The 20029-nt window shown below is 44.2% G+C and overlaps 1 protein-coding gene across 1 annotated transcript in view; it reads right to left on the reverse strand.

Moving 5' to 3' along the window:
* The window catches only part of spon2b (spondin 2b, extracellular matrix protein), an 86030-nt gene extending 76394 nt beyond the window's left edge, over positions 1-9636 (reverse strand). Inside the window, exon 1 of the mRNA XM_080199495.1 lies at positions 9607-9636. The gene's annotated coding sequence lies outside the window, so the exon portion shown is untranslated. The remainder of the gene's footprint in view (positions 1-9606) is intronic.
* Positions 9637-20029: the final 10393 nt, after the last annotated feature.

The raw sequence follows: 20029 nt of genomic DNA on the forward strand, positions 1-20029 counted from the left end.
AAGAGTTGAGGACACCCAAACTGAGTGTGGAAATAGATTTTACGAAACGCTACATCAGGCATGGTGGTTAATGTTGAGTGATTTTAGTGAAGCTGGCATTAACGGTTTAGAATGGACAATATTGGCTTGACCGAATCTCAAACACTTCTCCTGATTCCCTCTTCCAAGAGGTCAATGGAAACAGTAATCAGAAGAGGTGAGCAAAAGCAAGGAGGCTCCTCTGCCTGTTAAAGCAGAGATCCAAGCTGGAATAATGGAAGTTGTAGTGGAATGAACAAATGAAGATTCCTAGGTGTGTCTAACCTGGAAGCAAGAAGATAATTGTATCCCCATTTTATGTATACTGTGGGGAGCAGACTTCAACTGAAGCTGGCAGCCAAAGGCTGCTGACTCTGAGCTGTGGGGCTGTTGGAGCAGTATCGCTCTGTTAGGCATGGCCAGAGGCAGGATATTATGGCCTCACTCAAGCAAGACTGGAAATTCCCACCCGAAGTCAACGGACAATTCCACGGCCGGCCCCATGCCCACTCCAATTCTGTGGCAAGACAGTAGAACTCCAGCACTAAAGTTTTATCTATGAGTTGCTACTTGAGCTTAGCTCTGGGGAGCAGAATCCCTGGATTCCAGGGGAATGGAACCTCAGGAATCCAGGGGAATGAAATCCTGGAATCTATGAGAATGGAATTCCTAGAATCCAGGGGAATGGAATCCCTGGAATCCAGGGGAACGGAATCTCAGAAAACAAGATGAAAAGCCTGCAAGTTGGGGCATTGTTGATGGCATCTGAGTCTGGTGATTGATGGGGTTCTCAAGAGAATCTCTGAAGATCCAGGATGCTGGTGGAACGTTGATCATTCCATGCTGCAGGCCGATGGGACTAAGGTAACCCTAAGGAGGAGTAGTGTTCTGTTCAGTAAGACAGAAGAGCTGAAGATAAGCCTGTGAGTTGGCACATGGCGCAGATTTGGAATTCCAAGTGAATAGAATCTCAGTCGACATGACTAAATCCCTGAAAGGTGGGTCATTATTGGTGCTGTCTGAGTTGGAGTGACGTTTGGAGATAATTCCCGGGTTAGATCTTCAAAGGTGAAGACATGGAATTCTTTGTGAGAAAGACAGATGCTGGAATTCTACTGCCCCATCCACCATGGAATTGGAATGGGTGACTGACGGACCACGGAAACGTCCGTTGACCTCGAGCGGGATTTTCCAGACTTGGGGCGAGTGTAAGAGATTGGGTTAGAGTAAGATTGGTTGACTCACAGTGCTACTGACACCTCAGCAAATTGATGAATAATTTGTGTCTTTGTCTTGATTGCATTTGCCATTTATTATGTCATGTGGGGTGTTCATCCATAAAGCGGCATGATGGCACAGTGGTTAGCACTGCCGCTTCACACTGCCAGGGACTTGGGTTCGATTCCCGACTTGGGACACTGTCTGTGTGGAGTTTGCATGTTCTCCCTGTCTCGTCATTGGTTCCGTCCAGATGCTCCGGTTTCCTCCCACGGTCTGAAAGACATGCTGGTTAGGTGCATTCACCTGAACAGGTGCTGGAGTGTGGCGACTAGGGGAATTTCACAGTTACTTCATTGCAGTGTTAACGTAAGCCTTACTTGTGACTAATAAATAAACTTTACAGTTTGCCCATTAATCCACATAGAGTCATAGAGGTTTACAGCATGGAAACAGGCCCTTTGACCCACCTTGTCCATGCTGCCCCTTTTTTAACCCCTAAGCTAGTCCCAATTGCCCCACATTTGGCTCATATCTGCCTATACCCATCTTACCCATGTAACTGTTTAAACACTTTTTAAAAGACAAAATTGTATGCCCCTCTACTACTACCTCTGGCAGCTTGTTCCAGACACTCACCATCTCTGTGTGAAAAAATTGCTCCTCTGGACCCTTTTGTATCCCTCCCCTCTCACCTTAAACCTATGCCCTCTAGTTTTAGACTCCCCTACCTTTGGAAAATATATTGCCTAGCTTGCTGATCTGTCTGATCGACAGACTGGAGGGACTGATTGTGGACAAGTCCCCACGACCGGATGGAATGCATCCAAGGGTCCTGAAAGAAATGGCGGAGATGATAGTGGGTGCCTTGGTGATTATTTTCCAAACGTCACTGGATTCCAGGGAAGTGCCAGAAGATTGGAAAATGGCTAATGTTATGCCGTTGTTTAAGAAGGGTGGCAGGCAAAAGGCGGGGAATTATAGGCCGGTTAGTTTAACGTCTGTTGTAGGAAAAATGTTAGAATCCGCGATCAAGGAGAAAATAGCGAGGCATCTTGAGGAGAATTGTTTGGTAGAGCAGACACAGCACGGTTTCGGTAAGGGGAAGTCGTGTCTGACGAATTTATTGGAGTTCTATGAGGATGTGTCTAGGGCGGTGGGTAGAGGAGAGCCGGTGGATGTGGTGTTTCTTGATTTTCAGAAGGCATTTGACAAGGTGCCTCACAAGAGGTTATTACAGAAGGTCAGGGGGCATGGAGTTGGGGGTAGGGTGTTAGCATGGATAGAGGATTGGCTGTCAAATAGGAGGCAGAGAGTGGGGGTCAATGGGTGCTATTCGGATTGGAGGTTGGTGACTAGTGGAGTGCCCCAGGGGTCGGTGCTGGGGCCTCAGCTATTTACCATTTATATAGATGATCTGGAGGACGGAACTAAGTGTATGGTGTCGAAATTTGCTGATGACACCAAGATTGATGCAACGGCAAATTGTGCGGAGGGTGTGGAGAGTCTGCAGAAGGATATAGATAGGCTGGGCGAATGGGCCAGGAACTGGCAAATGGAATTTAATGTTGGCAAATGTGAGGTTGTCCACTTTGGTAGGAATAATGGTAGGAAGGACTATTACTTACGTGGTGAAAAACTACAGCATGCGACGGTGCAGAGGGACCTCGGGGTCCTTGTGCATGAGTCGCAAAAACCCAGCCTGCAGGTGCAGCAGGTGGTCAGGAAGGCAAATGGGATGCTGGCCTTCATAGCGAGGGGGGTTGAATATAAAAGTAGGGAGGTCTTGCTGCAGCTGTATAGGGCACTGGTGAGGCCGCAGCTGGAGTACTGTGTGCAGTTTTGGTTGCCACACTTACGCAAGGATATTTTGGCCTTGGAGGGAGTGCAGAGGAGGTTTACTAGGCTGATTCCAGAGTTGAGGGGGTTGAACTATGAGGAGAGGCTGAATAAACTAGGCTTGTACTCGTTAGCGTTTAGAAGAATGAGGGGAGATCTCATTGAGACATATAAGATGTTGAATGGGATGGATAGGATAGAGGTGGAGAGGCTCTTCCCGCTCAGAAAGGACAGTAGGACTAGGGGACAGCCTCAAGATAAAGGGGGGGCGGTTTAGAACGGAGTTGAGGAGGAACTTCTTCACTCAAAGGGTGGTGAATCTCTGGAACTCTCTGCTCGTTGAGGTGGTGGAGGCTGCCTCGCTAAATATTTTTAAGACGCGGGTTGATGGGTTTTTGATAAGAGAGGGGATTAAGGGTTATGGGGAGAGGGCGGGAATGTGGAACTGAGCCACGACAGATCGGCCATGATCTTATTGAATGGCGGGGCAGGCTCGAGGGGCTAGATGGCCTACTCCTGCTCCTATTTCTTATGTTCTTATGTTCTTATGCCTCTCATTATTTTATAGACCTCTATAAGATCACTGCTAAGCCTCCTGCGGTCCAGAGAAAAAGGTCCTGGTCTATCCAGCCTCTTCTTATAACTCAAACCATCAAGTCCCAGTATCTTCCTGATAGATCTTTTCTGAACTCTTTCTAGTTTAATCATATCCTCTTTATAATAGTGTGACCAGAACTGTACACAGTATTCCAAATGTGGCCTTACCAATGTCTCATACAACTTCAACAAGTCGTCCCAACTCCTGTATTCAATGTTCTGACCAATGAAACCAAGCATGCCGAATGCCTTCTTCACCATTCTGTCCACTTGTGACTCCACTTTCAAGGAGCTTTGAACCTTTATCCTAGATCTCTTTTTTCTATAGCTCTCCCCAATGCCCTATCATGAACTGAGTAAGACTTGCCCTGGTTTGATCTACCAAGATGCATCACCTTGCATTTATCTAAATTAAACTCCATCTACCATTTGTCAACCCACTGGCCTAACTGACCAAGATTCCATTACAATCCTAGATAATCTTCACTGTCCACTATGCCACCCAACTTGGTGTCATCTGCAAACTTACTAATCATGCCTCCTAAATTTTCATCCAAATCATTAATATAAATGCCAAATAATAATGGACTCAGCATTGATCCCTAAGGTACACTGCTGGTCACAGGCCTCCAGTTTAAAAAAAACGCTCTGTCTTCTGTCATCAAGCCAATTTTGTATCCTTTTGGCTACCTGACCCTGGATCCCATAAGATTTAACTTTATGCAACAACCTATCATGTGGTACCTTTTCAAAGGCCTTGCTAAAGTCCATGTGGACAACAACAACTGCACTGCCCTCATTTATTTTCTTGGTTATCCCTTCAAAAAACTCAATCAAATTCGTGCGACATGATTTTCCAGTCACAAAGCCATGCTGTCCCTAATCAATCCTTGGCATCTCTAAATGCCTGTAGATCCTGTCTCTCAAAATACCTTCTAACAACTTACCCACCACAGATGTGAGGCTCACTGGCTTTAGTCCCCAGGCTTTTCCCTGCAGCCCTTTTTAAACAAAGGCACAACATTTGTCACTCTCCAACGTTCAGGCACCTCACCCTTGACTATTAATGATTCAAATATCTCTGCTAGGGGACCAGCAATTTCCCCCCTAGTCTTCCATAATGTCCTGGGATACACTTCATCATGTCCCAGGGATTTATCTGCCTTGATTGTTTTAAGACTTCCAGCACCTCCTTCTCTGTAATATGTGCACTCCTCAAGATATCACTATTTATTTCCCCAAGTTCCCTAACATCTACGCTTTTCTCAACAGTGAATGCTGATGAGGAATATTCATTTAGGATCTCACCATCTCTGGTGGATCTGCACATCGATCCTTGTTGATCCTTAAGAGTTCCTATTCTCTCCTTAGTTACTCTTCTGCCCTCATATGCACCTCATATTAATCCTGAACATTACAGTATAAGATAGACATTTTTTGTCTTTCTGAACTAGCACCGTAACGTTTGTGTTTGTTTGTTCAAAATTCATGGAATGTTGCAGGTTTATTTACTGAGTAAGTGTCTCGAATAACAAATTCTGTCTATTTTAACAAAACATTATTGATCCCTAACTGGACCTGACCAAAAATTTGAGGGTCTGACTAGTATCATAGCATAAATTGGGGTCACGTCCTAGATTTCAGATTCACTGACAAATACCATTGTTGGTTCTTGCTGAGGTTAAGGTTGTTAGGTTTCCATGTTGAATGTCACGATACTGATTGGAAAGCAGAATGGTTTTGTCAATAGCTATGACGGTCCTGGAGAGGGAACATTTATCTTTGAGCAATTTTCAACAATTAACCAAGGCTAGGTTATCCACATTAGTGGAAGACTTTCAGTTAAAAGCAGGGGCTAAGAAAGCCGAAATAATAGGTAGTAGAACAGTATTTGAGATTAGGTGTGAGTTGGCACATATAGGGTATTGGTGAGGCCACACTTGGAGTATTGTGTGCAGTTTGAGTGTCCTTAACTGAGAAAGGATATTCTTGCTTTGGAGGGAGAACAGCAAAGGTTTAGCAGGCTGGTTCTTGGGATGGCAGGTCAGTCATATGAGGAGAGGTGAAATCGGTTAGGATTATATTTCCTGGAGTTTAGAAGAGTGAGAGAGGGTCTTATGGAAACTTATAAAATTCTAACAGAGTTAGACAGGATAGATTCAGAAAGAATGTTCCCAATGGTGGAGAAGTCCAGAACTAGGGGGTCATAGTTTGAGGATAAGGGGTAAACCTTTTAAATCTGAGGTGAGGGGAAATTTCTTCACCTGGGGTGGGGCGGGGGAGTGGTGGGATGGAGGTGGGCAGGGGTCTATGAATGTGTGGAATTCACTGCCATGGAAAATAATTGAGGCCAAAACGTTCTCTAATTTCAAGAAGAAATTAGGTATAGCTCTTGGGGCTAAAGGGATCAAGGGGTATGGGGGGAAGGGGGGATCAGGATATTGAATTTGTGCTCAGTAAATTAAGCTAGTCCCAGTTACCTGCCTTTGGCCCATATCCCTTATAAAATTCTATAAACTTATAAATTCTACCAATCTACTGAGATCTGGGTGGGTTGTTGAGAAATCAGTGTGCTCTGTCTTACTCTGTCTAAAAGTAAGGAGACAAAAATTATACACAGTTTTCCAGATAATTCTACCGATTCCTGTGGTGGGTGAGGGGCAGACAATCAGAAGCTCCATTGGCCTCGGGTGGGATTTTCCAGTCTTGGGTCGAGGAGACGGTAAAACCCTGCCCAAGGTGTCACTGAGGTCCAGCACAGCTGTAGAAACACTTCCCCACTTTTATATTCAATTTCCAGTACAACAAATGCCAACATTCAATTTGCATTTTTAATCACCGGCTGGCTAACTTTTTGTAATTCATGTACCAGAACACCAGATTCCTCTGTCCATAGAATTCTTCAGACTCTGTCCACTTCAATAATATTTCTGCTTTTCTATTTTTCCTGTTGAATTGGACAAGTTTACATTTTCCCACATTATATTCCACCTGTCAAATGCTTGCCCACTCATGTAACCTAGCTAAATCCATTCGTAGATTCATGTCCTCTTAATAATCTACATTCTTATCTATCTTTGTGTCATCAGCAATTTAGCTACCATGCATTCGATCATGGCACTCCAGCGCCATCTTGAAAAATCTTTAATCTGATAACACTGTGGACAAGTAATCCAGAGGCTGCTTGATAGCACTGTCAATGACACTTTCCATTTCATTGCTGATGACGGAGAGTAAACTGATGGGGCAGCTGTTGGCCAGGTTGGATTTATCTTCCTTTTTCATGGATAGAACATAAACCGACTATTTCCCACGTTGCTGGGTAAATGCCAGTGTTGTAGAGAGTGCAGAATGTATTTTTACAGTCATAGCTAGGGCGTAGAGAAAGATTAACTTAATGCAAAGTAGGTCCATTCAAAAATCTAACAGCAGCAGGGAAGAAGCTGTTCTTGAATCTGTTGGTACATGACTTCAGACTTTTGTATCTTTTCCCCAATGGAAGAAGGTGGAAGAGAGAATGTCTGGGATGCGTGGGATCCTTAATTATGCTGGCTGCTTTGCCGAGGCAGCAGGAAGTGTAGACAGAATCAATGGATGGAAGGCTGGTTTGCGTGATGGATTGGGCTACATTCATGACCTTTTGTAGTTTCTTGTGGTCTTGGACAGAGCAGGAGCCATACCAAGCTGTTATACAACAAGAAAGAAAGAATGCTTTCTATAGTGCATCTGTAAAAGTTAGTGAGAATCATAGCTGACATGCCAAATTTCCTTCGTCTTCTACTTTCTGAGAAAGTAGAAGCATTGGTGGACTTTCTTAATTATAGTATCGGCATGGGGGACCAGGACAATTTGTTGGTGATCTGGTCACCTAAAAATTTGACGCTCTGGACAATTTCCACTTCGTCTCGTTGGTGTAGACAGAGACATGATCTCCCTTACGCTTCCTGAAGTCGATCACAATCTCCTTGTTTTGTTAACATTGAGGGAGAGATTAATGTCGTTGCACCAGTTCACCAGATTCTGCATCTATTTCCTGTACTCTGTCTCAGTATTGTTTGAGATCCAACCCACTGCAGTGGCATCATCAGCAAACTTGAAAATTGAGTTGGAGGGGAATTTGGCCACACAGTCATAGGTATATAAGGAGTGTAGTAGGGGGCTGAAAACACAGCCTTGTGGGTCACTGACATTGCAGATGGTCATGGAGGAGTTGTTGTTGCCTATCCTTACTCATTGTGGTCTATGAGTTAGGAAGTTCAGGATCACAGAGTTTGGAGAATAATTTTGTAGGAATAATGGTGTTGAAGGTTGAACTGTAGTCAATAAATAGGAGTCGGACACAGGTGTCTTTGTTATCTAGGTGTTCCAAGGTTGAGTGCAGGACCAGGGAAATAGTGTCTGCTGTGGACCTGTTGCGGCGGTAGGCAAACTGTAGTTGATCCAGGTAGTCCAGGAGGCTGGAATTGATTCATGCCATGAATAGCCTTTCGAAGCACTTCATTATGATGGATGTTTGATTTGTTCTCATTAGACGCAAAAGGTAATGTAGGAATAAACACACCTTCGCACTGAGGATATCCTCCACCATATTGTGTGGTACTACTGCTGCGCTAAATGGGATAATTCAGAATAAATCTAACTCAAAACTGGGTGAGGTGCCTCAGGCCATCAGCAACAACAGAATTGTATACAACCACAATCTGTAACCTCACGTCCTGACGTCGCCCCCACTCTACCATTACTGTCAAGCCAATAAATCAATCCTGGTTGAATTTATGGACGACATGGTGGGGCACACTTTTTAGCACTGCTGCCTCAGCACCAGGGACCCAGTTCAATTCTCGGCTTGGTTCACTATAAGTGTGGGGTTTGCACATTCTCCCCGTGTCTGCATGGGTTTCCTCCGGGTGCTCCAGTTTCCTCCCACAATCTGTAAGACATGCCGATTAGGTGCATTGACCTGGAGTGTGGTGACTGTGGAATTTCACAGTAACATCATTGCAGTGTTAATGTAAGCCTTGCTTGTGACTAATAAATAACCTTTTGAAGAGTGCAGGAGGGCATGCCAGGAGCAGCACAGACTGTCAACTTGGTGAACCTAAAATACAGGACTACTTGCATACCAAAAAGTGGAAGCAGTATGCAATAGACATGGCAGTGGTTAGCACTGCTGCCTTACAGTGCCAGGAAGCTGGGTTCAAACCCGGCTTGGGTCGCTGTCTGTATGGAGTCTGCACCTTTTCACCATGTCTGAGTGGGTTTTCTCCAGGTGCTCCGATTTCCTCCCACCGTACGAAAGACGTGCTGGTTAAGTGCATTGGCCATGCTAAATTCTCCCTCAGTGTAACTGCTCAGGTATCAGAGTGTGTAGATTAGAGGATTTTCACAGTAACTTCATTGCAGTGTTAATATAAGCCTACTTGTGATACTAATAAATAAACTTCAAAAAGGCTGTCTTCTCTTTATGTGTTTAACCTGCAAAAGCCTTTTGGGTGAAACTAAAACATTACGAACCACTGATGAGGTGAAAGTGATCCACATTGCATTTCGTAGATTTGACCCAATTCTGCAGAAACTGTCTCATCTGTTCATTCCCGCGATGGGGCAACTGAAATAAACTGAATACCTTCCCTGCTGTGCAGTAAAATATCATCACCACATGGTCAATGTTTCTCTGACTGTGGGCTTGAGTCCCATTTGAAATGGAAACAAGATTCTGCTAACCAATATGTGCTAAATCTTTTATTGCCAATTCTCAACATTCCACCTCAGGGAGACCCTTAGCCCTGCAACTGTTCACCCCCTTGTTGCTTAAACCCCAGAAGAGCTGTAGTGTTAGGAAAGCAGCAAGAAAATTCCTGTCTCCTGGCCAGTGCTAATAACTGAAAAAAACTGTAAAAGAAAATAACTGAGTGCTGATCAAGCAAAGCTTACCTCACATCACAATGGTTCAGTGTTTAAGATCCAGCGGTCGGCAACACTCAGACCTTTCTTGTACAAGGTCAGGAGAATGTCCTTCAACTGAGGGTTAGGCAGAAATTCATATTGAAAACCCTTACCCAAAACGCTATGATTCTGAGAGCAGCATTCCATTTAATGAAAGATGCTTTGGGAATCTCCTGAGGTGTGAAAGATGCAATGTAAAGGTGAGTTTGTTCTTATTTTCACTGAAGAGTCAGCAAGCCTCTCCTAGACAGAGAAGCAAGCCATGATGTACAAGAACGGACATGCTTAGAGGAAGAGCAGCAGCACAGTAGGTTGGATGCACTGTGCCAGAAAGTGAGATGACGTGATCACCTCCACGGTGCCTCATATGTTCAGTGTTCAATATCCGCTGTGGCCAGAGGCAGAGGCTTCTGGTCTGAAAAGGTTCTGGGGCTTTGGGACAATTTATGGGTGTCTGTGTGTTCAGCCCGCCTGCGGGGCAGTACAGTGGCACAATGTTTAGCACTGCTGCCTCACAGTGCCAGGGACCCGGGTTCGATTCCCAGCTTGGGCCACTGACTGTGTGGAGTCTGCACATTTTCCCCATGTCTGCGTGGGTTTCTTCTGTGGGCTGCAATTTCCTCCCATAGTCCAAAGATGTGTGGGTTAGGTAGATTGGCCATGCTAAATTCTCCCTCGGTGTACCCAAACAGGCACTGGAGTGTGGTGACTAGGGGATTTTCACAATAACTTCATTGCAGTGTTAACGTAAACCTAAATGTGACACTAATAAATAAACTGAAACTTAGTCTTAGGGAAGATTGCCTCCGTGTTCACCAACCAATTACCGCGGAGAGTGGACAGGTTTCTGAGGCAGGAGGCTCATTCAAAAAGCCGGAAGACACAGATGGCTAACAGCTCCATCAGGATTACAGTGGGATACAGCAAGGGTGCCTTATGATAGAACAAAGAACAAAGAAAAGTGTAGCACAGAAACAGGCCCTTTGGCCCTCCAAGCTTCTGCCGATCATTATACCCTAACGAAACTAAAAAAAACCTTCTGCCCTTAGTCGGTCCATATCCCTCTATTCCCTCCCTATTCATGTACCCATCCAGATGCCTCTTAAACTTTGCTAATGTATTTGCTTCCAGCACCTCCTCTAGCAGCACATTCCAGGCACCCACCACTCTCTGCGTGAAAAACTTCCCCCACACACACATCTCCCTTAAACTTTCCCCTCTCACCTGGAGCCCGAGCCTTCTATCAGGCCTCCCCTCAGCCTCCGTCTTTCCAGTGAAAATAATCCTAGTTTATTCAGCATCTCCTCATAGATGGAAGAGATCTCTTCTTTTATATTTGTGACTCAGATGTGGGCATCACTGGCAAGGCCAGCATTCGTTGACCATTCTTAATTGCCCTGGAGAAGGTGGGAATGAGAAACCTTCTTGAACCATGATGTGAGCATGGTGATTGGTACTGCTGCCTTACAGCGTCAGGGACCCGGGTTTGATTTCCAGCTTGGGTCACTGTCTGTGTGGAGTTTGCATGTTTTCCCCATGTCTGCGTGGGTTTCCTCCGGGTGCTCCGGTTTCCTCCCACATTCTGAAAGATGTGCTGGTTAGGTGCCTTAACCCGAACAGGCGCCAGAGGGTGGCGATTAGGGGAATTTCACAGTAACTTCACTGCAGTGTTAAAATAAGCCTTACTTATGACTAACAAATAAACTTTAACTTTAAAAAAGAGATGCTGGCATTGGCCTGGGGTGTGCACATCAGATTAAAATCCAACAGGTTTATTTGGTATCACGAGTTGTTGGAACGTTTCTCCTTCATCAGGTGAGTCACCTGGTTTTGTGAGACCTCTTACTATCCTTGAACCACTGCAGTCCATGTGGTGTGGGTACATTATAGTGCTGTTTGGGAATGCCATTGTGGTGTGGACATTTAAAAAAGAAGAATGGCTGTAAATGGCAGACCCTGGCTGTGGAAGTGGAACCTTTCACAGAATCCTGTATCACTGAGGCTGTGGCCTTCTGATCCAAATGGTCCTTGCATGGGAGGATTTAGTGATGCTGCCACCAGGTAACTGCCAAGCTCTTGTTTTATTAGTTTACGAAATGTGGGTGTCACTGGCTGGGCCAGCATTTATTGCCCATCCCTAACTGCCCTCCATTTCAGAGTGCATTGGAGAGTCAACTGTGGTTCTGGAGTCACATATAGGCCAGACCAGGTAAGGATGGCGGATTTCCTTCCCGAACAGACATTAGTGAACCAGATGTGTTTTTACGACAATGGCTCCATGGTCATCAATTGATTTTCATCTGTCATGGTGGGATTTGAACCCAGATCCCCAGATTCTGCCCTGAGTCTCTGTATTTCTAGTGAAGTAACAAGACCACTGCACCACTGCCTTCCCAGCTGGGGCTTCACCCAATGTCAGGAAAATCATAGCAGCACTTGGCCCTAATTAGTCCAGCAAAAGATTCTAGTTGGCTACCTGCGGCTGCAAGGCCGGTCATCACTGCCACAATAGACTTCCCTCTGGCAAGATCTCTCAAAGGCAAGAGTGCATTGCAGGGGGAGCTGACCTGATGCTCAGAATTTGTATCCACACTGAAAACCACCTAGAGGGAGCGGGAGCAAAGTGCAGGGAGGTTTCCACTAATGGGCTACAAAAATGCTTTCTCCTAAAGAGAACTGAGTTATAACACATCATTTGTCCTATATTCTATGTTCTATATATGGAATAAAACAGAATTGCCAGAATCAGAAATATTCAGACAAGTTAAAATCTCAGGATAAAATTCCTCATAAGAATACAATCAAGTTACTTGCAACACATTTTGGAGCAATGACTAGTTTTGCTACAGTTTGAGCTAAGGACTACAATGAGCCATCAATCTCTTCCAATCAATGTTTTAAAGATACACTTAAACACTCACTTAATTAATCCAATGTAGCAAAAGGTTACATTCTAATCAGCTAATTATGATGTACTGTCTGTGGTAAATAGGGAAATTAAATAATTAATAACATATTGGAGAGTTGGACTTCACAGCATATTTCATGGTCTCAATTACACGAGTTTCTTTGATATTTGAATTGTTTTGTTTCTTTGATATTTGAATTGTTTTGTTTCACTTTGTGTTTAATTTGGATTTCTTCTCACAAGAGCAGCGCATTTAATGTTTTACAATAATTTGGAAGTTTCCACATGGATCTGAACCAGAGGTCAGAATGAAACATGCGCTGATTTCAAGTTAGGCTCAAATTTCCTGTGAATCGGATTACAGAGATATTTATGCACACAACTCATGGCCAAAGGGCTGCAATCTTTTAAACTGCTTACCCAGATCGCAGGTGACCCTGGGTGAAAATACGTAAGTGATGCTGGACCAATGCTCCCTAGGCAAGAACTTTTTCAAAAATCATGGAATTCTAGAAATGTACAGTCAGGAAAAAGGCAATTTAGTCCATTATATCAGAAGTGGTCCTCCAGCTTAGTCCCACTTTCCAACTCTGGGTCAAGTGCACAGTAAATTCTAGATTCCCACCACCTATGGGGCAGTACGGTGGCACAGTGGTTAGCACTGCTGCCTCACAGCGCCAGGGATCCATGTTCAATTCCCGGCTTGGGCCAGTGTAGAGTTTGCACATTCTCCCCGTGTCTGCATGGGTTTCCTCCGGGTGCTCTGGTTTCCTCCCACAGTCTGAAAGATGTGCTGGTTAGGTACATTGACCTGAACAGGCACCAGACTGTGGTGACTCGGGAACTTCACAGAAACCTCATTTTGTGGAATATACCAGAGGTTTGGACCTGAACGTAGAGGATATGATTAAGATATTTGTAGATGATCGAAAAAGTGGTTGTGTGGTTGTAGAAGAAAGCAGTGGACTGTGGGAAGATATCAATGAACTAGTCCGGTGGACAGAAAAGTGGAAAATGTTAATGTAAGTCTTACTTGTGACTAATAAATAAACTTTACTTATCCTCTGTCTGAAAAGAAATTCGCCCGGATCCCCTCTGAAGATTCTACATCTTGCCCTAACCCTCTATGCCTCCCTTGTAATGGGCTCCACAACTCTTGGGGAATATGGCTTTCATATCCACTCTTTCTAGCCCCCTCATAATTTTATACACTTCAGCTAGGTCTTCTTTCAGCTTCCTTTATTCCAAAGAAAATAATTCCAACCAACCTAATTTTTCCTCCTAACTAAAATTCTCCAGTCCTGGCCACGTCTCTAGAAAACTACTCCCCCTCCATGTTACATTGTTCCTATAATGCGGTGACCTGCATGCAGTACTCCAGCTGTGGCCTAAAGGGTGTTTTGTACAGTTCGAGCATAACCTCCCTGCTCTTATATTTGAAACCTCTACTACTAAAGGCAAATATTCCATGTACCACTTCACTTACCCAATCAGCCACCTTCAGTGATCTTTGGACATGCACTTCAAGGTCCTTCTGTCCTTCCACACTTCCTGGTATCCAATCATTTTCCACTTTTCCGTCCACCGGACTAGTTCATTGATATCTTCCCACAGTCTACTGCTTTCTTCTACAACCACACAACCACTTTTTCGATCATCTACAAATATCTTAATCATATCCTCTACGTTCAGGTCCAAACCTCTGGTATATTCCACAAAATGTAAGGGATTCATTACTGAGCACCTAGAAGCCCACTGAAATCAGCCTTCCAACCACAAAACACTCATCTACCATTAATCTATGCTTCCTGCCTCAGAGTCTACTTTAAAAACAAGGAATAGAGGAAAGTACAGCAAAGGAACAAGCCCTTCAGCCCTTATTCAAGGACCTAACCAGATGTCTCTTAAATATTACTAATGTACCTGCTTCCACCACCTCCTCTGGCCACACGTTCCAGGCACCCGCCACTCTCTGCCTGAAAATCTTCCCCCACAAAAATTCCTTAAACTTTTCCCTTCTCGTCTTGAACCTGTACCCACTTGTAATTGACACTTTCAACCTGGGAAAAAGCCTCTGACTATCCACCCTGCCTATACCTCTCATTTTGTAGGCCTCTATCAGGTCTCCCCTCAGCCACCGTCTGTCCTTTGAAAACAATCCTAGTTTTTTCAACCTCTCAAGACCAGGCAACATCCTGGTGAATCTTCATTGCACTCTCTCCAAAGCTTCCACATCTTTCTGTTAACATTGTGACCAGAACTGTACACAATACTCCAAATGCAGCCTAACCAAGGCTTTTATTTATCTATTAGGCGCAAGTAAGGCTTACATTAACACTGCAATGAAGTTACCGTGAAATTCCCCTAGTCGCCACACTCCAGCGCCTGTTCCAGTCAATGCACCTAACCAGCACGTCTTTCAGAGCACGGGAAGAAACCAGAGCACCCAGAGGAAACCCACGCAGACACGGGGTGAAAGTGCAAACTTCACACAGACAGTGACCAGAGACGGGAATCAAACCTGGGTCCCTGGCGCTGGGAAGCAGCTGTGCTAACTACTGTGCCACCATGCCATGCCGTGCTGCAACATGATTTCCCAACTCTTGTACTCAGTGTCCCAGATCATGAAGGCAAGCATGCTATAATGCCTTCTTAATCACTTTGGCCACCGTGCTGCCACTTTTAGGGAGTAGTGGACCTGCATGCCCGGATCCTTTTGTACGCTAATATTCCTAAGAGTTCTGCCATTTACTGTATATTTTGGATCCAACTTGCTATGTTAGCTTAGATTCCATTAAATTTTCATCAAAAGTCTTGCTAAACTCCACATAGGCTACATCAAATATACTCCCCTCATCAATCCTCCTTATCACCTCTTCAGAAGATTCAATCATGTTATAAGCAAAATACTGCGGATGCTGGAATCTGAAACAAAAACAGAAAAGGCTGAAAAATCTCAGTGGGTCTGACAGCATCCGTGGGGAGAAAATAAAGCCAACATTTGGACACCCTGGTCTACTCCTCAATCACATCCAACACCTCACCCTTGGCCACAGCACCTTCCCATAGTGACACCTGTCCCATTACCTCCTCCCTGCGCACCGTCCCAAGTCCTAAACACCCTTTTCAGGTGAAGCAGCACTTCACATGGATCTCCTTCAATTTGCTGCTCCTAATGCACTCTACTCTACTCTACATCTGAGAGACCAAATATAGACTGGATGACCGCTTTGCTGTACAACTTCGGTCCATTTGCAAGCAGGACTCAGACCTTCCTGTCACTCACCACTTCAACAGACCACCCTGTCCACATGTCCGTCCTGGTAAAATGTTAGAATCTGTCATTAAGGAGGAAATTGCGAGGCATCTTGAAGGGAATTGCTTGATAGAGCAGACGCAGCACGGTTTCATTAAAGGGAAGTCGTGTCTGACAAATTTACTGGAGTTCTATGAGGATGTGTCTAGGGCGGTGGATAGAGGAGAGCCGGTGGATGTGGTCTTTCTAGATTTTCAGAAGGCGTTTGACAAAGTACCTCACAAGAGGTTATTGCAGAAGGTCGAGGGACATGGAGTTGGGGGTAGGGTGTTAGCGTGGATAGAGGATTGGTTGTCAAATAGGAGGCAGAGAGTGGGGGTCAACGGGTGCTATTCGGATTGGCGGATGGTGACTAGTGGAGTGCCCCAGGGGTCGGTGCTGGGGCCTCAGCTTTTTACCATTTATATAGATGATCTGGAGGAGGGAACCGAGTGTAGGGTGTCGAAATTTGCTGATGACACCAAGATTGGGGGAACGGCAAATTGTGCGGAGGGTGTGGAGAGTCTGCAGAAGGATCTAGATAGGCTGGGCGAATGGGCCAGGAAATGGCAAATGGAATTTAATGTTGGCAAGTGTGAGGTGGTCCACTTTGGTAGGAAGAATGGTAGGAAGGACTATTACTTACGGGGCGAAAAACTGCAGCAGGCGACGGTGCAGAGGGACCTCGGGGTCCTTATGCATGAGTCGCAAAAACCCAGCTTGCAGGTGCAGCAGGTGGTCAGGAAGGCGAATGGGATGCTGGCCTTCATAGCGAGGGGGATTGAATATAAAAGTAGGGAGGTCTTGCTGCAGCTGTATAGGGCATTGGTGAGGCCGCAGCTGGAGTACTGTGTGCAGTTTTGGGCACCGCACCTGCGCAAAGATATTTTGGCCTTGGAGGGAGTGCAGAGGAGGTTTACTCGGATGATACCGGAGTTGAGGGGGTTGAGCTATGAGGAGAGGCTGAATAAACTGGGCTTGTACTCGTTAGAGTTTAGAAGAATGAGGGGAGATCTCATTGAGACGTATAAGATGATGAATGGGATGGATAGGATAGAGGTGGAGAGACTCTTCCCGCTCAAAAAAGACAGTAGGACTAGGGGGCACAACCTCAAGATAAAAGGGGGGCGGTTTAGAACGGAGTTGAGGAGGAACTTCTTCACTCAAAGGGTGGTGAATCTCTGGAATTCTCTGCCCGTTGAAGTGGTGGAGGCTGCCTCGCTAAATATTTTTAAGACGCGGGTTGATGGGTTTTTGATAAGAGAGGGGATTGAGGGTTATGGGGAGAAAGCGGGAAAGTGGAACTGAGCAGCGACAGATCAGCCATGATCTTATTGAATGGCGGGGCAGGCTCGAAGGGCTAGATGGCCTACTTCTGCTCCTATTTCTTATGTTCTTATATCCTTATGATGTTCTGGCGAACCCCAACGCAAACTGGAAGATTAGCACCTCATCTTCTGATTGGGCACTTTACAGCCTTCTGGACTGAACATTGAGTTCAATAACTTCAAAACATGAACCCTTTCCTCGACCTTCACTCCATTTCCATTAATTTTATTTCATTTTGTTTCATCTCATTCATCCATTTTATCATTCTTCATCCTCACCTCTATTTTTCCACCTCTCCATTCCAGCTCTCTTTCTCAAAAATAAAACAATATTTCAGTCAGTAAACCTCTGGCATTCTCAGTGTTTAGGCTGCATTCTACAATGAAGCTCTCCATGATGACTCTTATCCACGTCACATTGCACCCAACGCACCCATCACCTCACTCCTGCCCACAGCACCTTCCCATAGTAACACCTGTCCCTTTACCATTGCATCATGGCACCAGCTCAAGGACACAAGCACTAGCATTTTACTCATTATTACATTCACAGTGAGGATTAAGCTCCTTCAGGCAAAGTAAGCTTTGTCTAGTGTTCAAATGTTAATGAGGGACAGGTGATTAGGAGAAAAACATGTGCTAAAGTGCCTTGTAGTGTTTACTGAAAAACAGTCAAAGTATATTTTTAGCCCTTTCATGGACATTTGTTGCCTTCGGTCATTTCTTGAATCAGCAGTGATTCATTTTGTAATAGGTTTGAATAATTGTGTATAAAATAGAGAGAGGCGTCTCAATGTACAGTGTCTAGTAATGACCTCAATGGAACCTACTATTAGATTTCATTTAAATATGGGGAGTTTTTAAGGTCAAAATTGCTTTCATTAATTTTTCCATGTCACTCAATGAGGATAATTTTATTTTAAATATACACGTCTCAGGTCCAGTTGTCTGTGCTGCAAAATTGTCAACCCAGTTGTCAAAGATCCAATCTTGGATGAATTGTAAAGTCCTCCAGGTTATCTGTAAAAAGACCCATCTTAAGCCTCATCATAAACTTTTCTCGCTTGCCATTGATTCCATTGCCTGTTCCTTATTATTGTCTCAGGTTGAAGCAGACTTTTTGCCCCTCCGGAATCCTTTCTAACCCTGAGCTATACTTCATACTCCATCACAAAGACCCCTTATTTCTACTGCCACTGTGTCCATGTCAGTCGCTGCCTCAGCTTCTCTCCATTGAAACTCATACGGACTGAACTACTCCAACATGGCAGCATAGTGGCACAGTGATTTCGCTGCTGCCTCACAGCACCAGGGATCAGTACCCAGCTTGGGTCACTGTCTGTCCAGAATCTGCACGTTCTCCCGGTGTCTGCATGCTCCTGCCCCTCATTAACATTTGAACACTAGACAAAGCTTGTTTTGCCTGAAGGAGCTTAATCTTCACTGTGAACGTAATAATGTGTAAAATGTTTTGTGTTGTGTCTGAGCTGGTACCATGACGCAATGTGACGTAGCTAAGAGTCATCACAGAGAGCTTCATTGTAGAATGTAGCATGACCATTTCTCATGGCAGTTTGAGAATGCCAGAAGTTTACTGATTGAAATATCATTTCATTTCTGAGAAGGAGAGCTGGAATGGGGAAGTGGAAAAATGGAGGTGAGAAAGAAGGATGATAAAATGGATGAATGAGATGAAACAAAATGAAATAAAATTAATGGAAATGGGGTGAAAGTCGAGGAGAGAGTTCACTCTGAAGTTATTGAACTCAATGTTCAATCCAGAAGGCTGTAAAGTGCCCAATCGGAAGTTGAGGCGCTGATCTTCTAGTGCCTCTGGGTTTCCTCCCACAGTCCAAGAGATGTGCTAGTTAAATGCATTGACCATGCAAAATTCTCCCTCAGTGTGCCTGAACAAACGCTGGAGCGTTGCAACGAGGGGATTTTCACAGTAACTTCATTGCAGTGTTAATGTCTTTAATCCTAGAAGTATGATTTGGAACTTCAGTACACTCTTAGAACTAATTCTGCATCATTCTGATGTGATATAGTAGCATAAACATAATCATCAGGCAACTCATATTCAACTAAATCTTTAATAGTATTCATAATACTCAGAGTTAAAGAAATTGGTACTTCTGGAGAGGACTTTGAGAAATCATTTTGAAATGACAATAACATGGTTTTGCTAAACTACTAGTTCATCTTCAGACTGAGCCGTGTAAGAAATTGGACCCATTTTTGCTAAAACTAAGGCTGGTAGCCATTTCTCACTGGTGGCATAAATATGCAGCAACAGTAAATCTCCTTGAACAATGAATGTTGTTTTGCCCTCACTTCTCTTTGAGCAACTTGAGATTGTTTTTGGTGCTCTCTATCCCTATCGTTTCTGGAGGTAACAACAAATCAAACATAATTCTCAACTTTCTCTTGAAGAACAGCAATACAGGTAAACTTTGGGTAGTTGCATGAACAGTGTTTCTATAAGATGCCATAAAGCTATTCACAGGATGCAATAACAAACTTCACTCTCTTGAAGCTTTTAAAGAATGTTTCAAGGATTGTATGAAACTTCCAGCTTTTCAATTTGTTGATGGATGGTAAGGTGCAGATTCTATATGCTGAATACCACTTATTCTGAGATAATCCTCAAACTTTTGTGAAGTAAACTATAAGAATTATTTCAAACAATTTGTTTCCGTTTAACAAATCTTGCAAAAATTTCATCAAGTTTTTCAATGGATTGTTCAGATACAGTAGATCTCATGATAACAATTTCAGGCCACATTGAGTGTGCATCAATTATGACTAAGAATATATAACCCTCAAACACCAGTAAAACCTACATGCAATTGGTGCTCTGGCAATTCAGGTCACTCCCAA

Source organism: Carcharhinus amblyrhynchos, chromosome 1, assembly GCF_965287045.1.
Source record: "Carcharhinus amblyrhynchos chromosome 1, sCarAmb.v2.hapA, whole genome shotgun sequence".
In the NCBI taxonomy this organism is placed as follows: domain Eukaryota; kingdom Metazoa; phylum Chordata; class Chondrichthyes; order Carcharhiniformes; family Carcharhinidae; genus Carcharhinus; species Carcharhinus amblyrhynchos.